This window comes from Chrysemys picta, chromosome 9 (genome assembly GCF_011386835.1).
Source record: "Chrysemys picta bellii isolate R12L10 chromosome 9, ASM1138683v2, whole genome shotgun sequence".
In the NCBI taxonomy this organism is placed as follows: domain Eukaryota; kingdom Metazoa; phylum Chordata; order Testudines; family Emydidae; genus Chrysemys; species Chrysemys picta.
Window position 1 is genome coordinate 68,541,132 of NC_088799.1, and position 19,865 is coordinate 68,560,996.

Consider the following 19,865-nt stretch of genomic DNA (forward strand, 5'->3'; position numbering starts at 1 on the left):
CGGTGGAGGCGGGAGAGGGGCAGCCGAAAGGGATCGTTCCCGGGGACAGCCGCGAGGGGGTGGGACAGGGGCAGAGTTCCCGCTTGCCGGATTGCTGGCAGCAGGGACTGACATTGATTTAAATGTGAAATGAGGCCAGTGGTAATATAAAAGTTTTAAACTGCCACAAGTGTACGGCTTACCATGTCTGCCTGCAACAGAAATTCCGTTGTGCTGCCTCGCTTCTCAAGTGTGCTGTTCAAGACCCCAGGCACTGAATGCGAAGGCCGAGAATTCGACCTTGTGCTGAGTGCGCATGTGAAAGGTGCTGTGCATGGTCTTGTTCACAGAGAAAGACTATGTTCTTTGTTCACAACTACATTTATCTTTGTGAGGAATTCACTCCCTTTTTCCCATTTCCACAGCCCCGTCTGCGACTGTCTCACAACCTAGCCTGGAATCACACTCCCAGAGGCTAGCGCGGATTAGGCGTAGGAAGAAGAGGACACGGGAGGACATGTTCTCTGAACTTATGGCCTCTTCCCAAGCCCAGGCAGCACAGCAGACCCAGTGGCGGGAGAACTTGACCCGAATGCACCAAGCCAACATGGATCGGGAGGAGAGGTGGCGGCAGGAAGACCAGCAGGCGACTCAAACGCTGCTTGGACTACTGAGGGAGCAAACGGACACGCTCCGGCGCCTTGTGGATGTTCTGCAGGAACGGAGGCAGGAGGACAGAGCCCCGCTGCAGTCCATCTCTAACCGCCCTCCCCCGCCACCAAGTCCCATACCCACCTCACCCAAAGTGCAAAGAAGGAGAGGCGGCAGAGTCCCTGCTAAGTCTCACTCCACCCCTGCAGAGAGCTCTAGTAGCAGAAGGCTATCATTTCCCAAAATTTGAAAAGTTCTTTCCTTCCCGCCTGACACAAGCCCCCGTCCAAGTTTCACCTCCCAATGCCATGTGTAGTTGATAATAAAAAATTCGTTTCTGTTAACTACTGTTTCAATCATGTTCTTTTGGAGGAGGAGGGGAAAGGGGGTTGGTAATTGGACAGGACAGTCTCCTTTGGCAGGGTACATAGTCGGGGGCAGGCACAGCAGCAGGGCACATACACAGTGCAGTGATGCAGTGACTAGTTGCCCCGGTTAGTCTGGGAGGTTGTTTTGATGTAATGTTGGGGGGGGGGGTGGGTTGCTCTGTGACTTTGTGGCGGGGGAGGGCAGTTACAGATCTTAAGCGCCGGTCCTTAGGCAGGATGACAGAGCCACACAGCATGGGATCTGTAACCGTCCTCCCCCTGCCACAAAGTCAAATAGACCCCCCATACACACAGTCCCGATCAGGAGGGTTGACAGGCTCCGTTGAAACAAGCATCCCACCGCAGCGGAGCCTGTCAATCCTTGAGTTTAGAAGCTGCATTCGCGTCACAACACTACACCCGCCCCGCACCACAGTCTGCGTCCCAGTTTTAAAAAATTCCCGCGAAAACAGTATTAAAGAAAACGGTGTGCTTTAACAAAGTAGAACTATTTTTATTTCGACACGTGTGTTGGAGGGGGGGTGAAGGGGGTATGTAACTGGATAGGATAGTCAACATTAACTGGGTAAAGAAACGGGGGCAGGTTTAGCTTCTCAGTACACAAACTATAAAGTCACAGGTTACCCTGCTCACTCAGGAACTTTGCTTTCAAAGCCTCCCGGATGCACAGCGCTTCCCGCTGGTCTCTTCTAATCGCCCGGCTGTCTGGCTGTGAGTAATCACCAGCCAGGCTATTTTCCTCAACCTCCCACCCCGCCATAAAGGTCTCCCCCTTGCTCTCACAGAGATTGTGGAGCACACAGCAAGCTGCTATAACAATGGGGATATTGGTTTCGCTGAGATCACAGCGAGTCAGTAAGCTTCTCCATCTCCCCTTGAGACGGCCAAAAGCACACTCCACCACCATTCTGCACTTGCTCAGCCGGTAGTTGAAGAGTTCTTTTTCAGTGTCCAGGGCGCCAGTATAGGGCTTCATGAGCCAGGGCATTAGCGGGTAGGCTGGGTCCCCGAGGATGACTATAGGCATCTCCACATCCCCAACAGTTATTTTGTGGTCCGGGAAGTAAATACCTTGTTGCAGCCGTCTAAACAGACCAGAGTTCCTGAAAACACGAGCGTCATGAACCTTGCCCGGCCATCCCACGTAGATGTTGGTAAAACGTCCCCTGTGGTCCACCAGTGCTTGCAGCACCATGGAAAAGTAGCCCTTTCGGTTAATGTACTGGGTGGCCTGGTGGTCCGGTGCCAGGATAGGGATGTGAGTTCCATCTATGGCCCCACCGCAGTTTGGGAATCCCATCGCTGCGAAGCCATCTATGATCGCCTCCACGTTTCCCAGGGTCACTACCTTTGGCAGCAGTACATCAACGATTGCCTTGGCTACTTGCATCTCAACAACCCCCACGGTAGATTTGCCCACCCCAAACTGGTTCGCGACTGACCGGTAGCTGTCTGGCGTTGCAAGCTTCCAGAGGGCTATGGCCACTCGCTTCTGTACACTCAGTGCAGCTCGCAACCGGGTGTCACTGCGCTTCAGGGCAGGGGACAGCAACTCACAAAGTTCCAGGAAAGTTCCCTTCCGCATGCGAAAGTTTCGCAGCCACTGGGATTCATCCCAGACCTGCAGCACTATGCGGTCCCACCACTCAGTGCTTGTTTCCCGTGCCCAGAATCGCCGTTCCACGGCATCAACATGACCCATTGCCACTGTGATGTCCTCGGCGCTGGGTCGCCTGCTTTCTGACAGGTCTGTGCTACTCTCAGACTTCAGGACATCACCGCGGTGCCGTAGCCTCCTCGCCTGACTTTTCTGCATCTGCCTCAGGGAAACCTTTATGATAAGCTGCGAGACGTTGAGAGCGGCCACAACTGCAGCGATGGTCGCAGCGGGCTCCATGCTCGGAGTACAGTGGCGTCCGCGCTGTCAATGACTGGAAAAGCGCGCGAACTGTTTTCCCGCCGGCGCTTTCAGGGAGGGAGGGCGGGAGTGATGGACGGATGACGACAGTTTCCCAAAAGCACCCTCGACTCATTTTGTTACCCAGAAGGCATTGCCGGCTACACCCAGAATTCCAATGGGCAGAGGGGACTGCGGGAACTGTGGGATAGCTGACCACAGTGCACCGCTTCGAATGTCGACGCTATCACCGTTAGTGTGGACGCACAAAGTCGAATTACTGTCCTTAGTGTGGACACACACGTTCGACTTTGCAATATCGATTACAAAAATTCGATGCAAGTAAAATCGAACTACTCTCGTAGTGTAGACAAGGCCTTACATAACATCTCTTTCTTCTGAGGACACTGATGCAGTAGCTGCCTCCCCATACGTTTTCTGTGACCAAGACCCACAAGTGGACAGTGCAGCAGCATTTGTATCCCTCAAGTCTCGGTGACTGAGGTAGATGGGGCACTAGGGTCTGGTCTACACTAGGGGGGAGTGTCAATGTAAGGTAAGCAACTTCAGCTACGGAAATACCGTAGCTGAAGTCGACATATCTTATTCCGATTTACCTCCCATCCTCACGGCGCGGGATCGACGGCCGCGGCTCCCCTGTCGATTCCGCTACCACCGCTCGCTCCAGTGGAGTTCCAGAGTCGACGGGGAGCGCGTTCAGGGATCGATATATCGCGTCTAATTAAGACGCGATATCGATCCCCGATAAATCGATCGCTACCCGCCAATATGGCGGGTAGTCTGGACGTATCCTACCAGTACTCCATGATCTGTGTACAGGAGAGGTTTTCAGTACCTGGGTCAGAAACTAGTCTGAAATCTTGCTAAGTCTTGCTTCATCTCCCTATTTTTTCAATATTTACTTTTGAAAGAGATGCACACAGCAGAGGCACCAAGGACACCCATCACTGACCTGGACAGCCTCCCAGCAGGAAAGACATCTTCAACCCCAATGAACCAACATACCCCAGAAGGAGGAGTCAAAAAAAAAGAATTAGGGGAAACAATAGTCCCAACAACTATTAAACTTACACACACCAACAAGCCTAACTGTACTAAAACTAAGTCATGAAGAGAACAGGCTGTTCCACCTCACTGAAGGCAGTTGAAAAGGAACTGAAGGCAGTTTACCAATGCAGCCCTTTATATCTCAGCATAGGGCATGAGGATGTGTAAAGTGTATGTGCAAGCCAAATGTGCACTTCTACCAAAAATTTTCCACCAAAGGCCCAGGGGCATATGCGCACTTTACATGAAACACCATAGGGCTATTACTTAAATAACAATTAGCTATTTTACACCTATATATACATACCATCTGAGGATGACACTCAGTTTAACATAGAATTCTACCTGTAGTGTGTTTGACAAATTTACAGTTGCAGAACGAGAACACTACATTTGTATACGCAAGCTTAAACTAAATTCAATACTTTTTGGATTGTATGCGTAGAGACACAAAATTGTCATGTTTATTCAAAATTATTTTCACTACAGTCCTACATTACCACTACACTGTAATACACTAATATACTGTATCAATGGTGGGCAACCTGCGTCCCACATGCAGCCCACCAGGGTAATCCGGTGGCGGGCCGCAAAACAGTGTTTACATTGACCATCCACCGGCACGACCGCCTGCAGTTCCCAGTGGCTGCAGTTCACCATTCCCAGCTAATGGGAGCTGCGGGAATCAGCATGGGCCACAGGGACATGCTGGCCGCCGTGTCGCACAGCTCCCATTGGCCGGGAACGGCGAACCACACCCACTGGGAGCTGCGGGCAGCCATTTCTGCGGACGGTCAATTTAAACACTGTCTCTCGGCCCGCCAGCAGATTACCCTGACGGGCCACGTGTGGCCCCCTGGGCCACAGGTTGCCCAGCACTGTACTATATGGTAGTAAAACTTTTCTATAAATGCCTGTCTTCACCACCAAAAAACGTATTCAAGAATTCAGAAACTTCTCTTTATATAAAATATCTACTTTTAAACAGATAAGAAATTAATTCCAACTTCAGGATCACAATCTTACTAATGCGGGCTTTAATTATTCACAGAGAATACCAATTACCTGGTTAGAATTCTTTTGAAAGAATACAACATCTTAGTAAAGCATATCACGGAACTATCCATTATTTATCACTCAACGAAAGATGTCCAATTACCGATTTTTTAGTACTTTTTTTTAAACTAGTGATGGATGACCTGAACGTCTGATCATCAAACCACAAATCTGTTTTTTCCATGCCAGTAAACAGAAACAATTCTCTTTTGTGTAATCAATATTTAAACAAAACACTACTGTTAATAAGATAAAATTAACAATGAGAGAGGCACAAAAACAAAGACTTTTAGAAGTCATCTCGTAGCAGTAACTTTTTATTAAGAGAACACTGTTCAGACCACTTGACTTCTGCTTGGAATGCTTAACTGTTTGAACAACTAATAGGTCATACATACTCACAACAAAGAACCTCAAAAAAAATAAAAAGTAGATATTAAGTGTACTCTATTTGCTACCTCAAGTGTCAAGTATGGCCACCTTAAGCATGTTCCTGAATAAGCCTATTAAGTTCAGTGAAGTGTGTTATTCTAAAATAAAGAAATGGTCACCGCTTTTCTTGGGATTACTTATGGAGATTTAGTGCTACTTCAGAGTTTACTTTCAACACAACACAAAGTTTTAGTAGCAGACAAAAGCAATATCTACAAAAAAGTTGCTCAAGACATTAAGGGAAACAAGGAACCATTGCCAACTTGTCCCCTGTCTTAATGCTATAAAACAGGACAAAGCCAAAGAAATTAGAGAGCACCGCATTCAAGTTGCAAGCTAGCAAAGAAGCGAAGAATTTGGAAAAGGTCTAAAAGGGCACTAGACAAACAAGAATGTTAGCAGCTAAACTACCAACAACAGTTAATTAGGTCATTGACCTGAATACTACAAGGCATAAATTGCTTACCATTTGGAATCGGGAATAAGTATCTTCCCATTATATACTTTATGATTGGTCAGATACACTATTTAGGGTGAGGCAATGCTCACTTCCCTCTGATATGTTCAATATTGCACACTTCAGAAACAGGATACCTTACACCAGTGGTCCACTCCACAAATCTCTAACAAATCTTTTTTTATATATTAGGGATGTGGTATAGCAATTACAGAAAGTAACTGTACGCATGTATGTATAAAGCCTGCCTTGTTACTGTGACAAAATAGCTGAAGACAGAGGAAGACTCACCTACCGTCCGTCTGAACCACTACTGTCTCAGCCAAGCCGGAGCAATCAACATTTTTCCCCTGCACTGAATAATCTTCACCACTTTCTGAATTAATTGAAATGGATGGGGGGGAAAGTGTACAGAAGGCCATTCTACATTTTGGAAAAGCAGGCATCCAGCAAGGACTGACAGTCCCTCCCTGCTCTTCAATAGAATGGGAGACATTTCTTGCGGATTTCTGTCTCAAAACAGGTCTACCTTGGGCTGACACCAATGGGAAAAGATATTCTGATACTTGAACCTTTAGGGACTACTTGTAAATCTGAGAACTGTCCCCAATGAGACGATCTGCTAGCATATTGCTTTTCCCTGCCAAATGCAGTGCCACCTGATAGATATTATCAAGAATGAACCTATCCCATAACCTGACCACTTCAGCACAAGATTGGAATGCATGAGCTCTCCCTTGTTTGTTCATTTACCACATTACAGTTTTATTGTCCACTGCAATGTGACCACCTTCCCTTGCACATGAGGGATGAATGACAAGAGCCAAATGAATTGCCCTAAATTCTACCACACTGAATTGAAAGCTCTTTTCTTGCAAAGCCCAGTGAAGTAAGCTAAATGGGCACCCCATCCATTGTTGAAAGAATCTTATGTTATTGTCACCAATGGCAAAGGGGGAATTGAGCAAAACAACTCTGAGAACATTTTATCAGTTCATCCACCACCTCAGTGAAACCACAGCATCCTGAATCATGGTGACAAACATATGAAGACTGTCCCAGCTGCATGTGTAAACATGAGACATCTAATGGTACACTGGACACATTCTGAGATGGACAAGGGGGTTACATAAGCTGTAGCTGCCATCAGGCCCATGAGAACCAGAAAGATGATCAACTCCTGGGTATTGACAGGCTTGAATTTGCAAAAATCATTTCTTCTATTTTTATAAACCTGTATTCCAGAAGAAAAGCTCTTCCTGCTACTGAGTCCAGTAGAGAACCTAAAAAAAGGGAATTCTCTCAGTTGGGCAGAGACTGACTTCTTGACATTGAGAAGCAGACTCAGAATCAAAGGAGACTGTAATCGTAGTGTAGCGCAACAGCACCTCAGGTGTAGCAGCTTTCAGTAGTCAATCGTCCAAATATGGGTCAACAAAAAGACCGTGTTTTCTCAGATGTGCTGCTACCACAGAAAAAAAAAAGTACTGTTGACAGGCCAAATGAGAGAATCTTAGATTGGAAATGGCACCCTTCCACTATGAACTGCAGGTATTTTTGATGACTGTATTAGATTGCAATATGAATATAAGCATCCTTTAAATCTATACTGAAGGGAAGATTATACTAAGAACAAAAGTATAAAATATAACTATAAAGTTAACAAGATGCTAAAATGGAGAAAACCTGAGATCCAAAGGACCAGAGCAATTCACTTCTGTCTGAAAGAAACTCAAGCAATAGAGGATACGATGCCCTCTTGTATACCTTTGCCCTCAGAATATTCAAAGACACTAAGGAGAGAGGTAAGAGGGGGCACACATGCACTCCAGCAGGCATTGCTTGTAGGAGGTTCTACCATTAGGCACCACCAGAGGGTGCAGTACCCCATTATTGGGAATACGCGAAGCCATTTGAAGAACGCGTAGCTTTACAAGTATTTAGCGCATTTTATCTTGGTCATGTAACCTTATATTTTTTCCACTTTGTAATGGATCACAGAATTCCTCGCACCATTTACAGTGATATTTTTAATATTGCTGTGTCGTTGTACATTGCATATGCATGTTTTACATTTCTCAGCTGGAAATATTACTTGTGGAAAAACGTATTGCAAATTCTTTAAAAGGCACGGGGGGAGAGAGGGTGTCCCATTTTCCAAGGGCCAAATCCTGAAGCCCAAACTCAGTACACAACTTCAAACAAAGTCAATTAGAATTTTCTGAGCAAGGAGGAGGATTTAGCACACAATAAAGAGAAAGCACAAGGATATGACAGAACAGACTGTTTACTGCTAATAAATAAGGGACATCTACTAAGTTTTCAGGCGAATTTATGACTGATGGTATTTTCGGTCCAGAAAATATTTTTTTCTTCATTAGGAACTTTATATTTGACTTAGCAATGTGACATATTTGAAACTTCAATCATCACATTTTATACCTTAAATCCTGAGGTGATAGAGTACCATTATTTTAAGAAGGTTTCACGGAGCTAAACAATATTTAGACATTGTAGCGGGGTGGTCTCCCACTCCTGCCCTGAAGGTCTTAAAACAGCCAGGGAGCAGGGCTGGGGCACAGGAAAAGCTACAAGGCTGACTGGGGAAGCAGCCGCAGCTGGGCCATGCCCCAATCAGGCCTCAGCTGGCCTGTATAAAGAGGCTCGGAGCCAGGAGCTCAGCAGTCTCTCTCCGCCTTCAGAGGGAGAAGAGCCTGGCTGCAGCGAGCTAGACACAGGGTACCTGAGTGGAGAAAGGCTGAGGAGCTGGGGAGCTCCAGCCTGGAAAGCCCCAGGCTGCGGCCTAGGAGAAGGCCAGGGGTACTGGGGGTTGCAGAGGGCAGCCCAGGTCTAGGCCAAGGCAGCAGGTCCAAACCCTACTTGCCTGTGATGAGTGGCCTATACTGCAGTCTACCCCAGGGAGTGGGGGCTAGTTGGTGACTGGCAGTGGCCTTATTCTGAGGCGAGGTAGGGATAGTGGATGGGGGTTCCCTGGGGAGGGGAGACCCTAGTACTGAGCCGTGTACTGCCGGGGGGCAGCCCCACAGATACAAGGGCACTGGGGTCTGGGAGGGACATGGGGGCCAGAGGACATGCGGATCACTAGCCTGCAGGGGGCACTCGAGGACAGGCGGATCACCAGCCTGCAGGGGGCACTCGAGGATGCTGGAAGAGCTAATTCCTGGAAGAGACCAGCAGGAGGCGCTGCAGGGGTGAGTCCGCTCCTCTACAGACATGTTTGAAATACTAAGTTAAGTATACATAGGAACATACATGGCAATGCTATCCATGCAATGAACCACATACTATACATAATTTACTGTCTTAAAGTCAACCAAGAATGGGGTGCCATTGTGCTAGGCACAGTAGAAACAATAATAACCATAAGCCTGTCCCAAAGTACTGCTCTCCACTGTGACGGGTTGGATCACAGAAACCGCCTTGGGAGCTGCCACCTAATGTACCAAGACTACCCCTGCTCCTATTTTCCCTGCCAGCTCAGGGCTCCAGCACCCTGTCTTGCTGAGCCAGACACTCCCGCCTGCTCCACCACAGACCCAGGGTCTGAATTACTTGCCACAAAGCTGCAGGTTTACCTGAAAACAGCTCATAGAAGTGTTCTTGTCTATAGCACTCAGATGCCCAACTCCCAATGGGGTCTAAACCCAAATAAATCTGTTTTACCCTATATAAAGCTTATGCAGAGTAAACTCAAATTGTTTACCCTCTAACACTGATAGAGATATGCACAGTTAGTTGTTTGCTCCCCCAGGTATTAATACATACTCTGAGTTAATTACTAAGTAAAAAGTGATTTTATTAAATACAGAAAGTCACCAATCAAAATAAAATTAAATGTGCAAATCTGTGTCTAATTAAACTGAATACAGATAATCTCACCCTCAGAGATGCTTCAGCAAGTTTTTTCTCAGATTGGCCAGCTTCCAGGCCTGGGCACAATTCTTTCCCCTGGTACAGCTCTTGCTCCAGCTCAAGTGATAGCTAGGAGATTCTCCCAAGCTACGGTTTACTAACATCATTAGTTGGATAAGAAGATATGGCAAAGGAGAAGAAAGAGCATGAAGGTCAAGTGACCAAAGAGACAGACCTTAATTTAAACTGAAGAAAGCAGCCTGACTTCAGGTGTCAAATGGCCCTTCTGTGTAGGCTGCTTCTGCTATTGACAGATTCAGTTTCTCTGACCCATGGGCTGGTTCCTTCCTGGAAGTTCTTCTATATTCAGGTCACATGGCTCAGGAAAATAGGGAGCATTGAATGTGAGAGAGACAGACCAACCGACCTTGGGTGGGCCACATCTCCTTCCCTCTTGCACTGGAGTACCTGATTAGGCTGCTTTTGATCCATGCTCACTAATCCACTGCCTCTAATTATTTTTAACATGGCATACCTCTGAACAGCTAAGGAAGCTTTTTCCACAGACAACTGGTCACAAGAATTAATCTTCCCTGATGTGAAATTTTATCCAAAAACTATTGTACAGAAGTGCAGAAAAAAATCATCCTGAGCCAGCAACAAGTTTAAGGACTTAAATACTGCAACCATGCAGCACTAAAGACAGGAGATTCATGGCATTAGAAAGTCAAGACCCATCCAGGTGACTCAATTACCATGAACCCAAGTACACAAGATTAAATGAGAAAAAAAAATTGTAAACCTCATTCTAAACAGCTTTTTCACACTAACATGCAACGATTTTAAATTCTCAGCTACCTTCAGGCTATAAGCAAATGTCCTATTTGAAAAATAGGAGTCTCTCCTTTGTAAACAATACAGTTTTATTTTCTTCTTGATAAACTAATGACAAACAACCCATCTTCCACAAAGGTACAGAACCAGAAATAAAAACGTTGGCACCATGTTCCAAAGTTGGACATGCTGAAAGAACTGAAGATTTGATGCTAATATCTGCTCTAAAACTTTTCAGACTTCATGGACAAAGTATTGTTTCATTTGTCTGTCTAGCTATCTACAATTATCAGCAGTGCACTATGTACTTCTTCAGAGATTTCTTTTAGAACAGTGGCTCAAACTTTTTTTTTAGTGGTGACCCCTTTCACATAGCAAGCCTCCTTATAAATTAGAAACACTTTTATATATTTATCATCATTATAAATGCTGGAGGCAAAGTGCAGTTGGGGTGGAGGCTGACAGCTTGTGACCCCCCCCCCCATGTAATAACCTCACAACCCCCTGAGGGGTCCTGACCCCCAGTTTGAGAACCCCTATTTTAGAAGGTACACTGTTCTCTCTTCGCTCCTAATAATTAAATCAAATAATTAAGAGTGTCCAGTGACCTTGAGCTGGGGTTGAGCTTTCCATCTTGAAGAGAAACACTCATGCTAGCTCTGGTTGAGCTAGTGCACTAAAAATAGAGTGTAGCAACAGCAGTGGAAGAGGTTAGCTACCCCAACTATGTACCCATTCAATACCACAGGCACAAACTTGGGGCAACGCGCACTGCAGAGGCTACATTCTATTTTTAGTACACAAGGTAAACCAGAGCCAGCATTAGTATGTCTCCTCAAGCTGGAATTCACTTCCACACCTAGCTCCAAGCATAGACCTACCATTGCAGTCCCATGGATTTCTCAAAGCTTTCCATACTGCATAACTAAAAACAAAAATACTCACAGCAAAGCTAAAGTTCACACAATCTTTTCTGTGCAAAAGAGTCATGTTTCCCCAGCAGAAACACTCCCCTTCCATTTTTATACATATCATGGATCATTTGTTGACAGTTTTTGTTTTCAGTCTAATTTAAGGTGTCAATTCTATGGCAGAGATCCTGTCCTTTTTACTTACTTTGAAAGCACCACTGCTAAAGCATCAGAGTAATTAGTCAACTAGGAGGAGAAAGTGGGCAGTTGTTACAATTTACCTAACTAGTCAAACATCTGATTGCAAGTTCATTCCTCCATTCTGACTTTTGTATGTTATTACACCATTGATATCTTTGGGGCAGGCCCACATATTACAATTAGTGAGGACAGATCATACCAAATCATAGACCCAAATATATTTATTCATTTGTGTAGCTGTGCTGTTAACATTTGTGTTAGAAAAAAATAATTCAACACTAAAGACTTTATTTGGGAGGGAAAGAGACCGGTAACTCAGGATCCCTTATTTATCTATGTCCTATTTCCAACCACCAACACTCTACAATTCTTTATTTCGTAGTTACCTCCTCTTCATTAGAGAAAAGATGGACACCACTAAGTAATCATCACCACAAACCAAATGGTTGGTATCCCCAAGGGATTTAATGAAGCTGAAAGTAGAGCTGTCCTTCCCCACACACCCAGAGCTATGCACCCAGCCCTCTTAAAGCCTTCCCAAAGTAACAGGTCAGGAATCGAAGAGAGAGGTCAGGATCCAAATTCCAGAAGCACAAAATGGGGCAGCCCAGCACTTCTAATATTTCAAAGCACTATGAATCCCATCAACATCGGATGACAATAAGAAGCTTTTAACACCTGTTTCATTGTACTTTATCAGAATTACCATAAACATGTACAAATTCTTTTTTAAAGGCTAAAGCATCAGAATGAGCTTTGCCAGATTACTCCTGTTATACATGCCTCGCATCTTTAGTAATGATGAGCATTAACATGAGCTACTTATGCAGCCCCTTAAGCTAATTCTTTTTCCTCTCCGAGATAAAGGAGTTGAGCAATTGAAAATGACTTGAAACAGGAGCCAGCATCCACCAACTGTTGCTTAAAGTAACGATTTAATAAAGAAGTATTTCTGTATGATTCAATGATTACTTGATACTGCAAGGTTCTTTTGTCTGGCCTCTAATAATGCTCTCTAGAATATCCTATTTTCTACGCAACAAAATAATGATATAGAGGTTTTGGCAAAGAAGCTACCACCCTATTGAGCTGGCATTACAGGAAAATAGCTCTCTAAAGCTATGGTGTTCAAAACCCAGAACAATATGTAAAATGTTCCCCTACCAAAGGCAATGACTAATCTTCTGTACAGCTTTGATAAATTACAAGAAATAGGTTTATCTCAGAAGACTGGCTATGATTAATATGCAGCTCCTAAACCTCCTTAGCTCTGTCTGGTCTCTGTCTAATTGAGACTAATAAAGATAGGTTAGACATTTTTCATATTCCTTTTTCACCCATGACTTATATCTAATAGGATTTAGTATGCATTTGGTGTTAATTGTGTCAGGAATTGCACCTACTGCTATAAATCCTTTTTTGTACTTTTAAAAGAAATATAAAATTTCTATTTTTGTTTCATTTTAACTCTGGTTATCAGCCATATTTACTACTTCTAACAGGATACAACTTGTCAAAATGAAATTATTCTATTGTATTTAAATAAATAGCTTCATTTGACCTAGACATTTTGCGGTATTGATGCAAAATATAGTAAAGCAAAAACTGCATGTTCATGAGATAGTCTGGATCTCTTTCACGCTCCCTGGGTCAGCAGAGCACAAGCATGGAGCATTAACTTTCTGCTAATGAATTTCCAGGATAAAGTCAACATGGAGGACATTGTCCATCTAGAAGTGTGGGCATACGAGCAATCAGTTATGCCTACAGCAACTGATATAGGTATGAAGATGAAAGATGGGTGTCTAGAAACAAGGCATGTTGATTCTTCAGCATGCCAGCTGTGGAAAGTATGAAAATCAACCTCCTGACAAATAAGCAATGCTCTTACATTGGGGGAAAAGGGTGAATTATCTTTCATGCACAACACCACATTTAAAAACAAGAATTGAAATGCTGGAGCAGGATACCTTTAACAAAACACTATGAATTTGTACATTATTACACTTGTATGCTGCTTTGTGTACTTTTCTACCCACTTCTTTACACATCATTAAAGATAAGCAACTGAAGAATAAAATGGCATCAGAATCATCTTTTGTATTCCCAAAGTCAGAGTAATGATTTACAAGAAACAGCATCAGGCTTTAGCACCTCAAATTAGAATGTCTATAGTAGATGGGAACATAGAAGAGGCAATACTAAAAAGCTCCTGCTAGCCTAAAGAGATCTGGAAAACAGTTTTGACTATTAGTTAGGAACATGATACCTGTAGCAAGATGGCACTACTGTGCTTGGTATGCCAGTTAAGTTTGAGGCTTGCACCCTCTGTGGCAGCTGGTCCTGGCAACACTGGACTGAGACATTACCCATCTGATAAAACTAAAGGGGGAGGGAGAATACTCCAGACATCAAAGACCAGCTGTGGTAATTAGCCAAGCTTCATCAAATAACACTTGGATTTCATGGAAACCTAAGCACTTGTATGTTACCTAGGAGTTGGCTTATGAGGTAGCTCTGAAGTTAAATTTCCATCCCTTCACAGCAGCCAGGACAGGGATGCTTCGAGGAGGTATATTAAGGTACACTAAAGTTGCAGCCATTTGGACCTTAAAAAAACAAAACAAAAAACTCCTCCTGTCACTGTTCACCATTCACAACTAAATGGTTCTTTCCTTATATTTAAAACATCATGAATGCCTACTGATTGGCGCTATTTAAACAGCAATTAGTTTACCTATATGCATACGAAACTATTACATCTGTACATCAGTTTTAAGTTTTGGCTTTTGGTTTGCATCAAATGTTATAATGGGCTGTAGAGCTACAATTTTTTTCTTCATTCATTTCCATATTAGCTTTCAGAATGGTTTTCACTGCTTATGTTACAGCGAGTGCAGACAACAAACATACTCCATTACCTTTAAAAATGTTTACCGCCATGAAATTCTCCTCCCCCAATACAGTAATTAACTATTTGGTTGTACTTGATTTGCTACCAAAATGAAATTCTCACATTTTATGCTTTTCATTATTTAATTGGAATATATATGGTATGATACAAGGAATGGCAAAGACAGTCCTGGTGTGACTTATTTCTTACCTTACTCCATTGTTTGCTCAAATCGTCCACCTTGAAGATACAATGCTCACAAATAATCACTGAACACTTGAAAAAGAGTGAAGAATTTTCTGAATAAAGAGTCAGTTAATTTATTTGCCAAATTAATTACATTCAAACTCCTTGTTTTGCAGTCAGTCAATTTTATTTATTTTTGTTTAGATTTGTGGAATAGGTCCCAAATTCAACTACTCTACACTCTGGGTGACGTATAACAGTTTAAGTTAGTTTCATCCTCATTCTGAGAATTAAACTGCTCACACTAACCCTGCACTATTACTAACCACTAAAACTTTTAAAACAAAAACAAAAAACTTAAATTCCTCAAATATCACCCAAATGCTTTAAGTAAAGCTAGACCTTTGCAGCATATCTGGAAGGCTAATCTAGGTGAAACAAGACCCAAAGCCAAGGGGCTTTCAAACTGAACACCCTGCCAACAGCCCCAAACATATTTATAAGGAAGCTCTGCTTTAGGAGCCTCTGCTCATCTCAGCTGAAGTACCATGACACAAACTAAGGTGGACTCTTGGGTAACCATGACCCAAACTATTTAGCATTTCCACGAGGTCATCACCATCATCTTGGAAGCTCAAAAGCTAGCCAGGATAGCCTCAGGTAGTAGTTAATACAGTAGCCCTGAATGGAATATTAAAAGTCTTTGAAGTGTTAAGAAACTTCCTAAAAGCATAGTCATCTTAAAAATTAAGTACTTTCCCTGCTATAACAGTCCTATCAATTACCACTCATTGCCAATTGATCAGTAGTAATATGGAGAGAATGGATTTTTTTAAGTGAAGCTAAACTGGGACTGGGTCTATACATTTATCAACAATCAAAGGAAGGACCTGATTCAGCATGAAGTAGGGTTGCCAATCCTCCAGGGTTATCCTGGAGTCTCCATGAATTAAAGATTAATCTTTAAAGATTATGTCATGTGATGAAACCTCCAGGAATACACATCCAACCAAAATTGGCAACCCTAGCATGAAGTGATGGTACTGGTAGTTCAGTAGGTGTCTCTTTCCTCCAACCACATAGGAGTGCCCAAGTAAGATTTTAGAGAGCCAAACTGCTACAATCCTCATTCTTCTGATGTATGAAGCTGCAGTCCAAAGCCCCATTTTTCACAATCCATGCAAACCAAGCGTCTTGGCAAGTTTTAAACTTGTTTTCTGTGTTCTGCTTACCTAAACAGATCCTTGCATTCTGAGCTGCCACAATCTGTTATACAAAATTGCTGGTGCAGAATGGCACTGCTGACATTTCACCCAGTGGTGGGTGCATTACAGTAGTTATAACATGTTTTGATACCTTAAGATTGAAGGAATGCTTTAATACTTCGATAAAAATTTAAGATAGAGAGATCAATGTTAGGACAAAAGTTACACATCACCAGGTTGTGTTAAACTGCGACTAGAAAATGTAATAGTCAACTTGAAAAAACTGGGAAGAAATCCATCTGTTAGCTCACCAAAATAAGAAATATATAAATTGTACACACATTCCTTTTACAGAAGTGTACCTCAGGATTTGCGAAGTAAACGTTTACTGAAAAAAAATTCATTTTAAACCTAATGAAGCAAGCCTTTAACAAATATGCATTGTTGTTTTAAAACAAATTAGTTACTTTTCCCCCCATCCTTAGGAGATGGAAAACAACTCAGTGCTCAGCAGAATTTCCAGTAGTATTCAGTGAGCACTTTTAACCATAAAGTCCTATATTTTAAATATATTTAAAATCTAAATTAGTTGACTTTCCAAAAGATAAAACTGGTTTCCTTGACACTGCCTCTTTTCAATAGTGATTAGCATTATGCAAGCACTTCACTGAATTTATTTATATTTTAATTTTTAGCCAACTGAATTTGCATATTAATGAAAAAGAATTATAACTACTTAATATTTATTTATGCATACATAGGTACATGTTGAGGTTTTCCTGCAAAGCGTCAAGTGATCCTAATAAAAATTGAGGGCATTAAGTACCTCACAGGACTGGGCCTTTTCTTGGCATGTTCCATACACAATCATCTTTACCAGCCACAGTTACATGAGGTTTTTACTTGCTCAAAGAGATAATACAACCTACATTAAACCAGCTATTTTCATATTTTCTATTTTCATACTGCCAAACGAACAAAGGCATATAGCACATTACTGAGCAATGAAGGCAGCAAAATTGGATTAAGGAAATTAGTTCCAATTTTTTTCAGAAAAAAAATAGGGGGATCTTCTGTTCTCAAACAAAAATGAAATCATGTTAACTATGTGGTTTTTAACTTTCCAGTTGAAACAATATGTACCAAAAAGTGAGTTTTAAAGTAGTTCAATTTCATACTTCTGTATCACAATTTATTTATTTTTTTTAATTTTCTTCTTTTTGCTGTATGGGAAATCCACACAAATTAGGTGAACTGATTGTACCATGTTTAGCCATACAGAAGTCTTGTCAAGTTTCAAGAATATTTTTCATCCAACTTTTCAACTGTAAGCATGGTTACTTATAGCTTTACTATGTAACTTAAAAATTATTCTTAAGTCAGAAAATTGACCAGGGTCCTCATGATCTCACCAAATTGACCCCCACTGAACTGCACGTGACTTCATCTCATGGTTTAAAACTATAAGTCTATGGAGTCTTATTTCCAACTATTATATATAGTTTGAGAACGCCCTATCAAATTCATCTGCAGCTAATTACTAAGGTAACAAAAAGGTAAAGAATAGCATCTCTTTCAGACTTTACTTTTTTAGCAGGTAAACTTCAATTCAATTATTATTCAATTGAAATTATTCTTGATTAAACTTCTGTCTAAAATATTTGATCAAAGATCTGATCTGACCTTAACCTATTTAGATTCATGACTGCAGAAGAAGATTTTTGTTTGTTTCATTCAGTTTTGTTTCTTCCAAAAATATTGTTCATTTTTACTGGACTCGCATAAACAATGAGGAAGCAAATGAGTTACATGTGTATATAACTGGAAAATAATAAGGCTGGTAAAATCTTTCAAAGTTGATTTTAAAATACACCTCTACCTCGATAGAACGCTGTCCTTAGGAGCCAAAAAAATCTTACCGTGAAATAGGTGAAACTTGCTTTGATCCACCGGAGTGCGCAGCCCAACCCCCACCTGCCCTCCGGAGAACTGCTTTACCGTGTCATATCCGAATTCGTGTTATATCAGGTCGTGTTATATCGAGGTAGCGGTGTACATGTTGAATTATTTCAGAGATTTTATTTATTCAAATGATTATCATTGGTTGTTGACAGATATTGTTCAAAGCTACTTTTAATCTCCATAAAATCAACAGCAGTACAACTCAATGTGGCACCATGCTTGGAAGTTGTGCGTTCAGCTGACTGCCACAATCTTCAGGTTCTGAGTTTTGTTTTTCCCCCTTTAAATTTATAGGGGGAAATGCATTCCCCCCCAAATCTGCTATGTTATTGTGCCCTTTTTTATTACTCAAGTTTAACATTTTGGTCAGATAAAAGCTGCTGATAAATTTAAGTTTTTTTCATACATTTCAATAAATGATTCTTTACATTTTCATCTCTTCACCTGAAACATTAAACTTCTTTATAAAGATCATTGCCATCTACTAAAAATCATACTAACTTTGAAGGTTTCAAGAAATATTAGTCCCAAAACCATTTCTTGGTACCTACTGAGATTTAAATTACCTGCAACTAATAACTGCTCTTCAAGAGTTCTACCTCATGGCTTATAAGCTGAATTCACCAGCATGACATTATGTTTTATAATATGTAAATTAATGACATGGACAGCAACGCTTTAAGAGATTGGTACTAGTGCTAATACAAATATACAAAAAAAGGCAAGCAGAACCTATAGTTCCTCCTGTTTGGCTGTTTTATTGCAGTATTAATAGAAAAAAATAAAATATTCTAAAAGGAAGGCTATAATAGTCTGCTTTCAGCAACTAAAGTGTAAGAAAATACTGTAGTGCAAATCAAGACAAGCAGTAAGGTTTACAATGTGCTACCTAACATAAGAATACTTTATTACAGAACCTCAAGTTTGTATACCAGTTCAAAAAAAGAACAGGAGTACTTGTGGCACCTTAGAGACTAACAAATTTATTAGAGCATAAGCTTTCGTGGGCTACTGCCCACTTCTTCGGATGCATATAGAGTGGAACATATATTGACGAGATATATATATACACACATACAGAGAGCATGAACAGGTGGGAGTTGTCTTACCAACTCTGAGAGGCCAATTAAATAAGAGAAAAAAAAATTTTTGAAGTGATAATCAAGCTAGCCCAGTTTGATAATAAGTGTGAGAATACTTACAAGGGGAGATAGATTGTGAGTGAATCTATCTCCCCTTGTAAGTATTCTCACACTTCTTATCAAACCGTCTGTACTGGGCTAGCTTGATTATCACTTCAAAAGTTTTTTTTCTCTTACTTAATTGGCCTCTCAGAGTTGGTAAGACAACTCCCACCTGTTCATGCTCTCTGTATGTGTGTATATATATCTCGTCAATATATGTTCCACTCTATATGCATCCAAAGAAGTGGGCAGTAGCCCACGAAAGCTTATGCTCTAATAAATTTGTTAGTCTCTAAGGTGCCACAAGTATTCCTGTTCTTTTTGCGGATACAGACTAACACGGCTGCTACTCTGAAACCTATACTAGTTCAATTATTATTCTCTCTCATATCTAGCATTGCCTATATTAAAAGAAAATTTACTACTTACAAACATTTCCTAAATGTTGAAATCATTCAGTACAGCAATGCATGATTTCTCTTACAAACTATGACCCTTCAAATTTTAACACTACTATACTGTAATCTTTTCAGAAAAGATTATATATGTACATCACTAATGTGTAGGTTCCTACTTCATGAGAGAACAATAGGTTCTTTAACAGATCCAATATCACCCAGGCAGCTCCTGACATTATCACCTGTTAGAGTGTGACCAACATGGGGAGAAAGGGGTTTTATAAAGGGG

The 19,865-nt window shown here is 41.8% G+C and overlaps 2 protein-coding genes across 14 annotated transcripts in view; both read right to left on the reverse strand.

Moving 5' to 3' along the window:
• LOC135973527 (uncharacterized) overlaps window positions 1–19,100 on the reverse strand; it is a 30,963-nt gene extending 11,863 nt beyond the window's left edge. The window contains exon 1 of the mRNA XM_065557226.1: window positions 3,294–19,100. The gene's annotated coding sequence lies outside the window, so the exon portion shown is untranslated. The remainder of the gene's footprint in view (window positions 1–3,293) is intronic.
• DIAPH2 (diaphanous related formin 2) overlaps window positions 1–19,865 on the reverse strand; it is a 906,188-nt gene that overhangs the window by 803,719 nt on the left and 82,604 nt on the right. The window lies entirely within an intron of this gene.